This window comes from Mauremys reevesii, linkage group 1, assembly GCF_016161935.1.
Source record: "Mauremys reevesii isolate NIE-2019 linkage group 1, ASM1616193v1, whole genome shotgun sequence".
Taxonomy (NCBI): domain Eukaryota; kingdom Metazoa; phylum Chordata; order Testudines; family Geoemydidae; genus Mauremys; species Mauremys reevesii.
This window is the reverse complement of record NC_052623.1, coordinates 338944237-338959634: the sequence shown is the minus strand read 5'-3', so window position 1 is coordinate 338959634 and position 15398 is coordinate 338944237. Positions and strand designations below refer to the sequence as shown.

The window sequence follows — 15398 nt, the reverse complement described above, 5'->3', positions numbered from 1 at the left end:
ATATCCATGAAAAGTTTTGGATTCATGCGGATGCAACCCCAGAAGTCAGGATCAACTAACAAGATGACAGTTGCATAACCTCAGGACGTGCATACTTTACTGTCCTAAGTGTCCTCTTGGAAATAAAAAAGGCACACCCTTGCTACGCTCCTCTCCTCAGTGAATGTGCCAGTAATTGCTACTTTATATAATTTATAGATACAAAGCTTTGGTTTGCAGGTTTGAATTTTCTTCTTTTCTTTTTAGCCACTAATCCTCACAGCTGCACCCAAACTTTTTTTGAGGTTTGTCTGGTTCAAACTGAGCTAAATATCCTTGTGTTATTTTTGCTGTCTTATAATAACTGGCAGCAGCTAAAGTGGGGCATGTTAAGCAACTACCACAAAAAGTAATCAGTAATTTACAAGTTCAGGTGAAGGTCAGAGAAATATTGCTCCTCTGTAATGGTGCTGTTGCATACTATCTAATATTTTCATATTTTAGTCTATTTAATTTTCCCTAATCGAGGGAACGTTGTACTACAACTCAGGAAAACCAAGGCCAAAGGATTATTTTGTCTAAGTAGTGCAAAGGCCTGTGATATTTCAGTGGGAAAAATATGGGCGTGGAAGGAAAGCAGTAATTTATTATAGTCTTGCACACAGGAAAAGCAAGAGCCTCTCCCTCCTGTTCTCCTAACAGGTTGGATGCCTTTGGGCTTTTCTATGTCCTTGCCTTCAGGCTAAGGCTTCTGGTCTCTGTATAGGTGGGGGCATTCTCTTTTTAGGTGTCCCCCCCAGCCACAGGCCTAACAGTCCTTTAGGTGGGTGTATGGCCTCTGGGGCCTGGAGCTCACTTCCCGCAGGATCCTGAGTAGATATTCTGCTCCTTGGCCAACCTTGCCAAGCAGAAATATCTGTGCCTCATCTCTGCCTCTTTTTTTTTTTTTTTAAGATCTGCATGAATAGGATCTGGACCCCCCTTTGCTGTTTGTCAGCCCCCTTCAGCAGGAACTCTGAAGCCCACCTCGAGAGAGGGTGCAGTTGCCTTCAGCAAAGCAGGCCTCCGCATAATGCAGCTCCATTGTCTATTTCCCTGTTTCTTTCCTACTTCAGTCTCTCACCATCCCCTTGTATCAAGGGCAACTAAGTGCTCACAGTCTCCCCCAGAGTTGTAAGGGAGGCCTCCACCACTGTAATACCCAGAGAGTAACTGCAGGCTTCCTCAGTGCAGCTCATATCTGCTGTCAACCCCCTGCCTTTATACTAGCCTCTCCCCTTCCTTCTGAGCAGGGCTCCATAATCAATCGGCCATTACTCATAAGTGGCCTACCATTTTATCAGCTCCTTCTCATCCTCATTAACTCTTTCCAGTCCAGTGTGGGGGTGAGCACCTCAGCAAAAGGCGGTTTTGCAAAATCAAAAGCACCCCCAAATTTTCACATCTCTAAATGAAACACAAGTCTGTTACTCCATTTCAGTAAAGGGGAACCGGTTTCCCCACTCACTGGAGCATTTTAGATAACCTGTTAAAAGGGATGCAAGATACTCTTCAGCTGAGAAAGTTAGTGATATTCAACCTGGCAATGATAAAGAATTGGTAATACAACTAGTATGATCAGCTATGTGACCATCTGTAAATGGGGATATTACTGTTTCCCTACCGCACAGGAGTGTTGTGAGGATAACACCCATTAGTGATTGTGAGGCATTCGAATACTGAGGTGACAAGAGCCACATAAGCACCTTTATGGATGATTATGACCTGTACAAATTCAAATCGGTTTTTCTGTGTCTGAAAAATGTTACTGACTCTTTCCTAATTAATAGTCGGATCTACTGAATATTAAACAAAATTATGGAACATGTTCAAAATGTTTCACCCTACGTAAAACCACAGATCAATGGACTAATAATCTGAATTATAGATCCTGATTCATTATAAGAGATCCCACCTGAACTCACAGATTTTCCCATGGTGAATCCAGAGCTCCCCTACTCCTTTTTATTTTTGTTAAAGCCAATTTGCTCTCTTTCAAATAATATAATTATAGAAGGGTTTCATACAGCTGATTTCGTTAATGTCCCTCTTTTTCTTCTAAAATCCACCATTGTTTCTTTCTAAGCTCCTTAGGGGACAACTTGCTATTTTGCAAAGCTAAAATATGCACAGGCATGACAATTCTTAGCACTAAACATCTCTCCCAGTTTAATACGCCAGCCCCCAGGAAAAGAGATCTTCGAGCCCCCGAGCACACTGCTGAAAGCTTTCTTTTTCTATACAGGGGTACACAGGCTATTTCATATAGAAAAACAGCATAAATTATGATGATTAAGTGTGAACAGTGAACTGAACAGTGAATGGTATTGTCAGTTTACTTAGGATTTCTTCACAACCTCATTAGTTTTCCCCCTGTTTTATTAGACTAAAATTTTACCAGTCAGACAGCTGGAAAAATGGGGGCAATAGGCTGGCTTCCATTTTCCATTGCTTTCTGCCCCTTAGATCCAGAAGGCTTCCTCTTCTGCCAAACCACATTCACCCACCACACACACAGGCCCCTTTCTTGTTGCTTTAAGCCACGTGCGGATTAAACTTCATTAGTTGAGTGAGTTTTCAGAAAAGTTCAAACTATAATAGATGGAAATTTAACAAAAAGGAATTTGAGTTTGTTTTATTTTTAGGCTAAGGCTACAGAAAAGAGGAGAGATCGAGCCTCCGTGGCACTTTTGTGTTGATAATGATTAAAAGTTGAAAACTGCTTTTTTATAATGTTTCTTTAGAAGCCTTCTAAGCCTGATATCCAAGTACTGTGAATTTTTTTAAATTCACACATGCACCAGGTAGAAGCTCACACATATGTCATTAAATAAACAAGAATATGCCTATATATAATTTGCCTTAGAGCAAGAAGTTGGAATTGGGACAAGAAGTTGTATTTTCAGTTTTTCCTGGCAAACATGCTACCAGTGGAGCAAAATGATCAACAGGAATAGATAACTTTTATACCCAGATAGCTTGGATTTGCTTTCTTCTGTCACATTAAACTGTCATATTAGATTATGGAAGTCTGAAAACATGTCATTTACTCATTTCCCCAAGCCCTGCTTATCTCAACCTTGGAGCAACGCTAGCAGAGGGATGGCAGATACCTGTGAGAACTGATCAGCTGGAATTTTAGAGGCTCAAATATATTGTATGTTTCAAACTTTTAATATGTACTGTACAGTCCCTATCATAAAGGGGCCCTGTTCCCTAACTGAGGCCTCATGGCACTACTGCAATACAGAGAATACTAAACTAATCTCTCTGCCTGAGCATGTCCTACAAATTAATAGTGGGTGAGCTCCCAAAGATTAGTTAGTAGTAGTAGTAATGTATTACTTGTCATGTCAGTATCTTTGATGTTTTGCCATAGATCGGAAGACAGTCTTCACAACAAGAAACACTTCCAGACTAAGAGGTTTCTCCAGCTCCTACTGAAGTCAATTGGAGGCTTTCCACTGACTACAAAGGACACTTTGAAGACAGCTTATCTACCTTAGGGGAAATCCACCCCCCATTCGGGCTCATTAAGCCTGATAGAAGGGCCAGAGCAGCATGAAGGGGCCTTAAGTGCCCTATTTCTGGCCACGGGATAATTCCCCAGGGACAGCCACTGCGGAAAACAGTGATCAGGCTGCCTTTTGAGGACCCTCCCTCAAACCCTGGTGTAGGGGGCATGCCAGAAGCAGGGCAGGAGAGGCAAGTTGGAGATGGGACCACAACACTTGAGGGCCCATGGAAATGCTGGGGCCCATAGGGCAGCCAGACAGACTGCTGTAATTTAGATAGGCACCCAGAGCTATGTTATGCAGAGGGCTGCACCAGCCCTAGAACAACCAAGGTTAGGGAAGGCACAAAGGTGGCTTAAAACCATTTTAGCCTCCTGTTAGCCCTTGGCTGCGAGTTCTGTGCTGCATCTTTAAAATCTCACTGAGGATAACCAAATGCTACTATGGCACCTACAACTATCATAGACTAGATAAGATCATTTTAAATTGCATTTGAGAGATTAAGCTCCACCCTCAAAATGGTGCAGAAATTTTTTTATTTTTATTGTGTTTTTATTCTTCTGATCATCAGTTAAGTACTGAAAGATGTCACTGACGAAGTGTGTTTTTAGAGAGGGGACTCCTGACGAGCGCCCAAGAGGAGGGAGATGGAAGGAAGCACAAAGATATGAGTGGGAGAAGATTCAGAGATCTGCCTGCCTTGCAAAAATGAAGTTTGGAAGCCTATCTGAAGTCTATCCATACTTATCTGAACCTCTGTGGTGGTGAGATGTGGCACTGGCTGCAAGCCTCACAAAAGGGTGCTTTAACTGGATGCCATTTTTCTACTGAAGACATGATTTTCTTCTCCCATAAACTTGTGAAGGGGTCTTCACAAAGTCCATATTCCAGGGCAGAGGAGAGGAAATGCTTCAGATCCCCTTCCAACTCCCCGTTCCTTACCACACAAATGCAGGATGAGAGAGATTACTGCAGATCCTTTGCACTGGAAATAGCAGTGATGTAATTGGGCACCTAGTAACTAGCTTCTCGTAACTTTGGTGAGGTTGGTAATTATGTCCTGAAATAACTAGTGCTTAAACTGATAACCTGTTTTGCCACCTGTAGGTGACTATTGCAAAAAGAACAATACAACTCTTATAGCTGTTTTAAATATTTTTAGTTCTCAGCAGCTCAAAAACGCGTTCAAGCTGCAACTCTCTTCCAACTTCATCTACAACTGCTGGTGTAAGCTGATGCAGCACATTGACTTATGAAGCTGTGCCAATTTACACCAACATGTTATGTTCTTTTCAGTGAGTGTTGTGTCCTGTAAGTCTCATGTTGTGAGAGGCAGGAAGCAACAGAGATGTGAACTGAGAGCATTTTGTTGAAACATAACTAAGTATCTCTAGGTATGCTAGCATACGTGCTGGACAATGTAGATAATGTATATGCCTATGTAAGGGCTGTGTCTATCAAACAGATCAAATTCTGATTAACACACATCCTTTCTTTTGCATACATGTATACATGGAATTGTAAATGTTAGAGATCATATCTGCTCTGACCCATCTCCCTGCTAATGCAAAATTTGTTCCCTGTAAAATACATTTTACTAGTGTTTTGTCTAGCCCAGCTATGAAACTCCCAGGCAATGAGACTTCCTTTGTGCAGGGACGGGAACTATTTTCTTAATATGAAACCTTCATTTTCTCATATTAATTCCATCCAAGTAGTGGTAGTTCTATTCTTCTTCACCATCCTACTAATTCCTTTCCTTTCTTGGAATTTACACCTCTGACATAAAGAAGGACTGTTACGTTCCTTCTGAATAATTTCTTATCCAAGCTGTGCATATTTAGCTTTATAACTTTTTTCCCATAAATCATTCCCTTTGGCCTCCTGATCACTTTCACAGTTCTAAACTCCCTCTGGTTCATCCGTATCTTACTGGTAAAGAAGGAGCCCAAAGTGAACGCACTTTTCCAGCTACGGTCTCACTACAGCTGTGGAGGGGAGCACTATTGTCTTCTTGTTCCATGATGTGATGCCACCATGTATGCAGCTCAGAGATGCCCTGCAGGTAGCCTAGCATAATTTCTACTGTCTTCTTGCAAGCATTTGTGTCCATAGACACATTTGAGCTCAATTAAATTAGTGTAAATCCAGAGTAGCCCCACTGAAGTCAATGGAGTTACACTGGATTTACACCAATGTATTTATTCTATTTAGTTAGTTTTAAAATAATAAAAAGACACTAATCCAAGGCTTTTGGCACCCTCATCTGTCATTGTGATACATTAATGCTGCTGGCATTTTATTGTAACTGAGATCAAAATCTCACTTGCATGTTTATTGTTACTTGAAACCTGTCACTTTGACATTGGCTGAACAGCTGTACAAATATACAGGACTGCAGCCTAGGATTTTTGATTTACACAGATCTATCTCTGAGGGCCATTTGTACAGTATGGCAGGTACATTGGCATTAAGGTATTGAGTCAAAAAGGCTTCCAGAACACTTCACACAGGCATTTGTCATTAAGTTTGACTGAGGATGTTATATATAATCATGGGACTTCCTTTCCCCCCACCCCTATTTCTATAAGGAAACAATGCCTGATGTCCTGCATGGTGTTCTGCTGCAAATGGAAAGCAATCACCAACAGCCCTCTGAGAAAACAGCTACAGAGGGGCCTAGAGCAGCATATCTTGTATCCAGTTCAAAATGTTTCCCAAGTTGTGGGGATGTTTCATTTGTCCCACAGAGGCAGCCATAATATGAACCAAGTTTCACTCTTTCCCAACATTAAGGAAGGTTCAGATCTGGGATTTTGGTCTGGGCAAGTTTCTTGTTCTTGGGGGAAGAGATGGAATAACTGCCTCAGCATTGTCTACCTGGGCTAAGTCACGGATGCTCATGCTTCTCACACCTCAGAAAGCTGCAGCCACCCAAACCTCTGTTTTGGTGCCAAACCACATTCTTCAAAGAGAAGGCAAGGATACAGGCTAAGCAATCCCTTAATTTAGTCATCCTCTCTCCCACGCCCCAAAACAATACAACACAAGCAGTTTTTAATTTGTAATGAAAGAGGTCTCAAGCAATTTTTTTTTTACTTTCATAACTGATGTGGCAAGCCCAGAGGTGCCAGGGCTATGAACTGCCAAGCCTAGAGGTGCCAAGATGCAGCCCTGGCAAGCTCTGGCACAAATTAAGCCCTGGACACTAGTAGTAGAGAAGAGCTAAAAAACAATATCAAAGTATTTTGTGGTAACAGCCTGTTACAGTTATTGTGCAACATCTGTGGTGTTTCCTAGAGATACAGACAAGCAGTCACTCCCTCTAGGAGTTTCCAATCTAGGTTTAACCTCCTGAAAAAAAAGATCAGCTGATCCATCACTTCTCTGAAACATAGTTAAAAGGTATGAAGGAAAATAGGCATAGATAGGGAGTGAAGTGGACTTTAAGGAACAACAGAGACCAGGGAAGACTCTCAGGCCATGTGTTGAAAACAAGCTTGTTTATTGTCTAACATGTTAGAGAAATTGTTCAAGAAGAAATCCATGCAAAATATGATCTAGGCAACAAGATCTTTTTGTTACTGATCCATTATTATGTTCTGGTTTATGCAACCGGTACCTGAGTCCTGGAGGCAGTTTTAACTCTCACAAGTTTCCAAAGCTAGTATCTGAATATCTGAGAAGCATTTTTGTTCAGTACCTTTTGGATATATGCCTCTATCTCAACACAACACATGCACAAAATATGACAAGTTTCTTCAGGCACATAGTAGTAGTAATGGTTTGGTTGATTGTAACAGGGTGATCTGCTCCTTTAAGGGTCTGGAGCCAGCCAGTCCTGTTTGATTGTCAGACACAGCTTGGAAACAGTCAGGTAATTCCTATAAAAGGCCAGATAATTCAATTGAAGGGGAAGCTGCAGAAAGCAGGTGTTTTTTCTGGTAGACCCTGGAGCAGGGGAGAGAGGTGCAAGGAGAAAGGCCTCTAGGCTCATGCATTGGTCAGGGGAATAGCTTTATTTTTGTGCTACTTCGGGAACTTTTGTTTGAAGAATCAAGTGTGCACTGCAAAGAAAGGCCTGAACAGACTTTGATTGTGGTGTTTAATCTTTCCTTGCCTGGAGATACAAGCTATCAGCCTATGGTGATGCTATGCATTAATAATGCTAAATGAAATTACATATGTACATTGTACTGTTCAATAATTATTTTATTTGAGCCTGATAGTTGCATCACTCCACTGAAAATAGGTGACAGTATATAAAGTATAGAGTTCCACCTGCCCAGACTACATTGCTAAGGCCAAATGCTGAGCTGGCAAAATTCCACTGAAATCAATGAAGTTAGCAGCTCAGCATTTGGCCTCTGAGCTTTATAAGCAGTGTTTTGCTACCTACTATGGAGAAAGACTAAAAGCAGAAGCCAAAAAACTTGGATGAGCTCATTGAATTCTCATTGTGCAGTGAGTAAGTAAGTGGAGTTTCCATGTGACAGTTCATCTGTTCAGTAAGATACAGAAATGGGGATCCAGATCTATAAGGTTGGAAATACTTCTTCACACGATGGACAGTCAACCTGTGGACCTAATTGTCATGAGATGTTGTGAAGGCCAAAACTATAACTGAGTTCAAAAAAGAATTAGATAGGTCCCTCAATGGCTGTTAAACAAGATGGCCAGGGATGCAACTCCATGCTCTGGTTAGGGTTGCATGCCTAAACCTCCAATGACCAGAAGCTTTGGGCACTGCCAGAGGACAGCTATATGGACCAATGGTCTGTCCAGCATGTCTGTTCTTATGTAAGAGAGTACAGAAAGCTTTCTGTACTAACTACAGTATATATTACACAGGCGGAGACCGATGGGAAGGAATATTAAGTCAATCGATCCTTTAGGGATTTTATATGTAGATTTCCCTGTCTTTTCCCTCCATCATTCTTTACTTCAAGTTATTTCTACACTGGTGTTTCATTTTTGTCATATTATAAACCATGCAAGAGTAACAGAAGAAACAATGAAAAGCCCTACATGTGTTTGTAAAAATAACTCCCCATTAAAAAGGCCAAAACCTGGTTTGATTCTGAGCCTCACACTTAAGATATCCTAGCAATGTATTAGACAATAGTTGGGAACTGAATGTGTAGGCAAATCTGACAGCAATCGGACACTTACAGTCTGCTATAGATTTTGTTAGAGGTGTTGACCTTACCAAGATTTGTGGGTGCTATTAGACTCAGTACTTATAAAAATTAGGACATCATATGCAACAGCTGTCTTGGACAGATCAGCTAGTTTATTAAGAGAAAATCTTGGCCAGCAGGCTAGGGGTTACTCTATAAGCTTTCTGAAGAGACCCACTAGTTCTTTAGTTTCCACATGAGAGAAACAGAAAGCCTAGCACATTAATGCAAAAGATGGCACGCCAACAATTCAGTTTTCCCAATTACTGTACTGAAATGTCAGCACTGGGAATGAGGTGAAAGACTTGAATTGTCTTGACCCTTTGCCTAGATCCATGAGTGCTACCAAGCTAGCTGACAATCATTGTCTATCCTATCACTGAACATACTTTTGTTAACAGTCTTCGGGTGGGAGAATTGCAATTGATACCAAACTGTGGCTTCTCACCCACACTATAGCTTTAGAAGTGCATGACTTTACAATTAAACATGTGCCAGACTCGTTAGGAAAAGTTCAAGAGCTACTGAACATATGTATATCTGTCCTCTGACCAACTGGTTAGTTTTTAAAAAAAAAAACAGTGAAGATGACTCTGCCAAACTTTAGTTGAATTAAACTGAATCAAACTTTTTTTTGAAAGTTTAGATTGGACGGGTTCAGTTTCCTAGCATATCCAACCAAAAGTAACTTTTGCTCACAGATTTCCTTCCTTTGCTGACACTCAGCAAACTCCACTGTACACTTAGTAGATCTGCCAGGCTTAAGTGCTACACGGCTTTCCAGAGGTTAGAAATTCACAATGCATCATGGGATAGCTCTAATTGAGGTAATGATTGAAATGAGTGAGGCTTGAGGACAACAGCCAGTGCAGTACAGTGGCAGGCTTCCAATGATCCTGCAATGAACAAGTTGGCAAGAGTGAGGGAGGTCACTAAATTAAAAAGAAAAGTGGTTTGAGTTTTATTTTCTGACAACCAGGAAAGTACTTGAACTGTGGGATTATGCTGAGGAAGTGAAGAAAGGGTAAAGGTTTGGTTGTTGTGGCATGCAGCCTGGGTACTATAATCACAGTACACCCCTATGAACGCACTAAGATGTGTTAAAACATTTTACTTCTGTTCTTGTTGTATCCTGCTTTTCTGACTGAATCTGACTGAGCTAAACATTGTGGTAGAAAACAGCAGGTTCAGCATTTCTACAACATCTTTGAATGTTCATTTTCAATATATCTATAATGTGTATCCTTACTTAATAACTATTTATTGGGCTTTCTAAAGTGTAGGTAGAAATCTTTGCAGTTTTCCTTTCATTAGCATATCTCCTTCTCTGATGTGTCTGTCCACCTAGAAGCAAGCAGAATGGAAGCCAGAAGAGCTTCTAAGCTCTATGGGCAAAAGCACTTCTTAGTTTGTTATGAGTATTCAATTAGAAGTATCAGGGAACCAGAATGATGTGCAGCTGGTCTAGGATGCTTCAAGCCTGATGCCTGAAATAACCATAGTGGAAACACAATTGTTTGATACAAGAATCTTGTGTTGCAGACCTAAAATGAGAAGAAGAATTAAAACAAACAAACAAACAAAAAAACAACCACTTTCCTTCCTTGTCATACCCAGAGAACATCTTTGGAACTAAAGTCTTGATCTACTTTCAGAGAGCTACCAGATCAGTCATATGCTGTTCAAGAAGGTTCTATGTATTCTTCTCACCATATATAGTAGATGGAAACTAAGCTTTCATGTGGGCTCACCCTTTGTATTATATTGACAAGTAGATAAAGCATTTAGTTGTACTGTATAACCAGTTATTTCAGCTTCCACAACACTGATCACATACACAACTTCATATAAGAAAGAAAACTTGACAATTATTGCAATTGTTAGGCTCACACGGTCTCTGGTTCCATGATGCAGTACACCTCCAATCCCCCCTGAATGGTGTTTCCCAGTCTCAATCCCTGTAAAATGTACAGGAAACTGCACTGAGATCCACCTCCCACCCACCCAATTCAGTCTGAGTTACCCAAGGCAGCTCTGTTTTCTCCCTGCAGGGCTGGGCTGGATCTGACTGATGCTCAAATGGAGACCAGTTTTGTACCTATGACAGAACTTACTACTGATTGGCCAGGTGTTTACAGCTTCTAATTAAAATGGTATGTGGTACACGCAGGAACGTTTGCCCTTAATGACTCCTGCAACGTTAGCTTCAAATCAGCTACGGAGCCTGGTTAGCAACTTCCTGCACTCCCTCTAGTGTGCTGAAATAGCAACTACTTCTTTACAGTCACTCAAGGCGCTATACTGCCACCATGTCCAGAATGTTTCCATACCAACTCAGAGCATGTAGAAACAGCAGCTGTAAATACAGCAATAAAAGTGTTATTGGCTGAACATCATGAAATAAAGTATAAGAAATGGGGGTTTACATTTAGGCTGCACTATTTAAGGGTCATCATTCTGCTAACTCTGAATTTGAGATTTGCGTCATACATTTAAGCATTCTGCTCAGTGCAGACGGATCTGCTGCTCAATGTAGACTGGAGTTTATGCAAGTATTCGATGACTAGATACAGAAAGCAAAAAAAAAGCACGTCCCTATTGAGCACCTCTGCTGAGGTCTTGTCACCTACATCTAGGTTTTAAAAATTAATTGTACATGTTAATATTCAAAAGTGTAAATGAATCTGATTTTGTGCTAAATATGGACGTTATGATACACCAATATATAGACATATTGGAAGGAACTCAATGGGGTAAACAAGAAATTTCTTTTACAGGTGTTCTTTTCTCGAAGCCTGATCCAAAACCCATTGAAGGCACGTCTTTTACTATAGTCTGAATTCAAGTTTGTAAAAAGAGATACTGCCTAATACGGTCTTCCAATACCTAGCTTTGGTTCAAAATTCTAATGTGTTTAATTATTAGAGCCATAGTACTAGAGCATTACCAACTACTGCTGAAATACAGAGAAAGACCAAGAACCTGTACTTAAGAGAGCTCAGTCTAAATACAATTAATATATTTTTTTTAAATAATGAAACAAGAAGTCACACCGACAATAAAGGACTTCATTTTTTCTTTTGTCATCAACATGTTTTACCCAGCAGGTCTAACAAACAGCCATATGCTCTGTAGTCTCAAGGGGGATCAGCTGCAGCTTGAAAATCAATATGTCACTAGCAGCTTTGTGGTAATGGATGCTTACAGCAGCAGGTTTTTATACGCTAATGGTACACTGTACAACAGCAAGTCATTTAGTTGAAAGGGTTTTGCAGCCTGAATTAGGCAGCAAAAGATGAATGTTTGTAAAAGCTAATCAAAATTGTAATTTGTTCATTGAAGATCAGGCTGTTGATAGCTGGTTATACTGGAGATGTTACTGTGGAACAATTTCAGGGTATGTTGGTCTTTTTCTAATCTCTTTTAATATTTGTGGACTAAAGAAGCAGTGGTCATCTCCTCAGCTGGTGTCAATCAGCATAACTCAATTGAAGTAGGGCTATGGTGTTATATACCATCTGAGAACCCCAGGCCCTGCCTATTTGTTCACAGTAGCTGCAATGGGCCAGATCCTATGTTTTCCCTGCATAAAATTTGAATGGTAAATGTCAGTGGGAATTGGGCCGAGACACCCTCCTTCCATCAATACCAACAAGTGGTCAGGACCATGGTTTTGAATATGATCTGAAAAGAGAAGACGAGACAGGCCTAGTATGAGTTGGGATATTGAAAGCATTCTGGCCCCTCTGGTAAATTACCTTTATTTTTTGCATGGTTGGTAGACCAGTGACCAGGTCAGATATCTTCTGCACTACAAGGTATAGAAATGAATACTACTGCGCAGTGCCTCTAGAGCCCCCCACCCCTGTCCCAACACACACACACTTTCCTGGTAAGAAAGATGACTCTAGCCAGTACTGTTCAAGCATGATCTCTTCACTCTCCCTCACTCGGCTCAACTGGGAAAATCTGTACTTTAGTCCCATGGATGGACCAAGCTGTAGGTTCCAATTTAAAGAACTAAATTTGCATTCAGCCTTCACATCACGCGGAATAAGATATTTTATCACCTGTTTGGTGTAAACATTATACACAATTTCTGCCAATGTATATATTATTGTAGTGAGGTCAAAACAGGGGCATATAGCTAGGCAAGAAAAGGAGTGCCTCAGCTTGAATGAGTGCAGCCAGCAAGACTTGTGCTATTCCAGTTATAAATGGGTGATCCTGAAAAAATTCAGAGTTCCCCAGTGGTTCAGTTAGGCAAGCGTATATTTGGCTGTTTACCTAGAACATATCATGTATCCAGATCTTCTGAACTTATTTAAATTGCTGTGGACATCTCATCAGAAGAGGCTCTCACTAGATTCTCTGTTCTTCCCTTCCAGATAGAGCAGGAAATACATTCAAAGCAAGTCTTGGCACATCCACGCAGTCCTGTTTGGAAATGAGTGGTGAAAACAACATCTGAATATATTTAGGATTTATATTTTAGAACACCAAAGTAGGTTCTGTTTGAGTTCAGTGATAGAAATGAGAGCTGTAGCTGTTCCTAATCCCCCACCCCTATCACTTATTTCATGTTTAATTCTAATGTGGACAGCTCGGGTATTTTGTTTTAAGAGCAATGAAAAAGATTTTCAATGTAAATTCAAATCTCCTGTCTGTTCAAACATACACATTTCAGTTTAAATAACTAACTAGTTTTAAAGAAGGTTTTTACCATCTCAAAAACAATACTTTGTAATTTGTGGGAACCAAAGATTGTCTTGGCAAGTTTTTCAAAAGTAACCAAGCTATGTTTTGTGTGATGTATATGTCACTGTTTATTTATTCCACAATTCTTTATAAAACAGTTTTACATATAGTATTTATGACTGAAGTTTCATCCAGAGGACCCCATGGCCTTTTGTTCACAGGTTTATAATACACATCAAAGGACATTATAAACACACAATTTCTTCTAGAAACAAAACCACTGTACTATTTCTACTGTACATGTGTTTATAGTTTACATCAGTGGCCTGGGTTACCTTAGTTCTGGCAGCGTGCTTCACCAGCGCAATGTGTGCACAGGCCAGGACCTTATTTTGTATATACACATGCCATACAGACTAAACCTGGGGTTTACTATAATATAGTGTAAACTATACTGGAATAACCTTTTATCATGTTATCTGAACTATAGGATTATTAGCACCCTGCTCTTTTACAGCCTAATCCACAGTCTATTAAAGTCAATGAAAAGACTCCCCTGTCCTGAGTGGTGGTGTTGGGGCTCTTGTCTCTCAGAGAGACCTCTAGGTCTCCCCACTCCTCAGGGCCAGGGTTGGATGAGAAATGGGAAGCTGACAAGCTGTATTATCAAAGATCAGTGTCATGGGGTACACTCACCACTGGGGTGCCTCCGCCTGACTGCTCTGGGGAATAGCTCTCTTCTAGGTCTGGTGCCTCTATTCGCTGTCTCTCAACATGCTGGCCTCTCACTTTGTGGCCCTTCTCTCGCTCCAGCAGCTGTGGCTTCCTTTTCATGACTTGGCCCTCCAGCCAGGTCACTGTGTGTGTTCCCCTTCTGAGACTCCTCACCCCATTGGACCTGCTGTACCGCCAATACCATTCCACCAGTGGCTGCTAGGAGAACCTAGGCTCACTCATTACTCCAGGTTCCAGCCCAGGGACCCTACAACATACAGCCAAGATCTGCTCAGTCCCCAACCTTACTGTTTTCTCCCTGGGCCATATCCTACTCCACCTCCCACAGGCTCTCTTCGTACACCCTTCCCTCAGAGCCAGGCTCACCGGGGTTCTGCCCTTCTCCTGGGTTCCCTCCTTCCTTCTGTAATGCACAGAGGATGACTGCAGGCCTTTCTAGTTCCAGCTTCCGGGCTTTATAAAAGCCCAGCCCACACCTGGTCAGCTGAGTTTCATCTTCCAATCAGGGATTACTTCTCCAGTCTAATCCTCTCATGTGGGGTCTATCACACTAATTGGCCTTTTTTCCCCTTCAACACCTTCAGGGCTGGTGTGGGGTGAACACCACACCACAATCAGCAAGTACAATAATTTGCATATAGAAAATGGAAGCCATTTAGTGTAATAGGTCAATCATCCCCTCACATCAACATGTAACTGGAATGGTCATTTATGTATTTGTATTACATGGAAAAAACTTTGGGAAGAGAATGTTAAGGTTGCAACGTCACTCAAAAGTTAGGAAATTCCAGAGTTGAAAGGTTGTCTGTGCAATCTTAATTCCGGCCCTTTGTGCATATGCATTATGATACAGTTTTTAATTACATGATCACATGCTATTTTTTCCCACAGTACCCCTACCTCATTCTGTGCCCAGAATATAAAATGCTCACGGAGCAGCTATTCAATATTTAGTTTTCACCTAATTGTTCAATATGTGGCCCCATGCCTTCTTTCCTGCGTTCTACTCAAACCCTTTCTGAAGATGGAAATATTCATTTCCTTATGAGCTTTTCTGTGGTGCTCATTGTAGTAGCTTCACAACCATTAATGAATTTATTTTCACAACAGGTGAGATAGGGGGGTATTATAAACTCTGTTTTACAGAGGAACAGAAATACACAAAGATTAAGGTCAAAATAATCTACTAATTGTGGGTGCCCAATATGAGATACCTAGAACCCGATTTTTAGGAATACATAACATCATCTAG

At 41.0% G+C, this 15398-nt stretch overlaps 1 protein-coding gene and 1 long non-coding RNA gene across 6 annotated transcripts in view; one reads left to right on the top strand and one right to left on the bottom strand.

The window, feature by feature from the left end:
* SEMA3C (semaphorin 3C) overlaps positions 1 to 15398 on the top strand; it is a 154616-nt gene that overhangs the window by 21544 nt on the left and 117674 nt on the right. The window lies entirely within an intron of this gene.
* On the bottom strand, positions 9403 to 14627 carry LOC120394175. Of its 2 annotated transcripts, none has more exons than XR_005592196.1 (4): positions 14513 to 14627; positions 14108 to 14312; positions 13001 to 13150; positions 9403 to 10257 (listed from the first exon to the last, which is right to left on the bottom strand). It is a non-coding gene; the product is annotated as an uncharacterized LOC120394175 (long non-coding RNA). The 2 variants fall into 2 exon arrangements; XR_005592199.1 differs by lacking the exon at positions 9403 to 10257 and adding an exon at positions 11019 to 12397.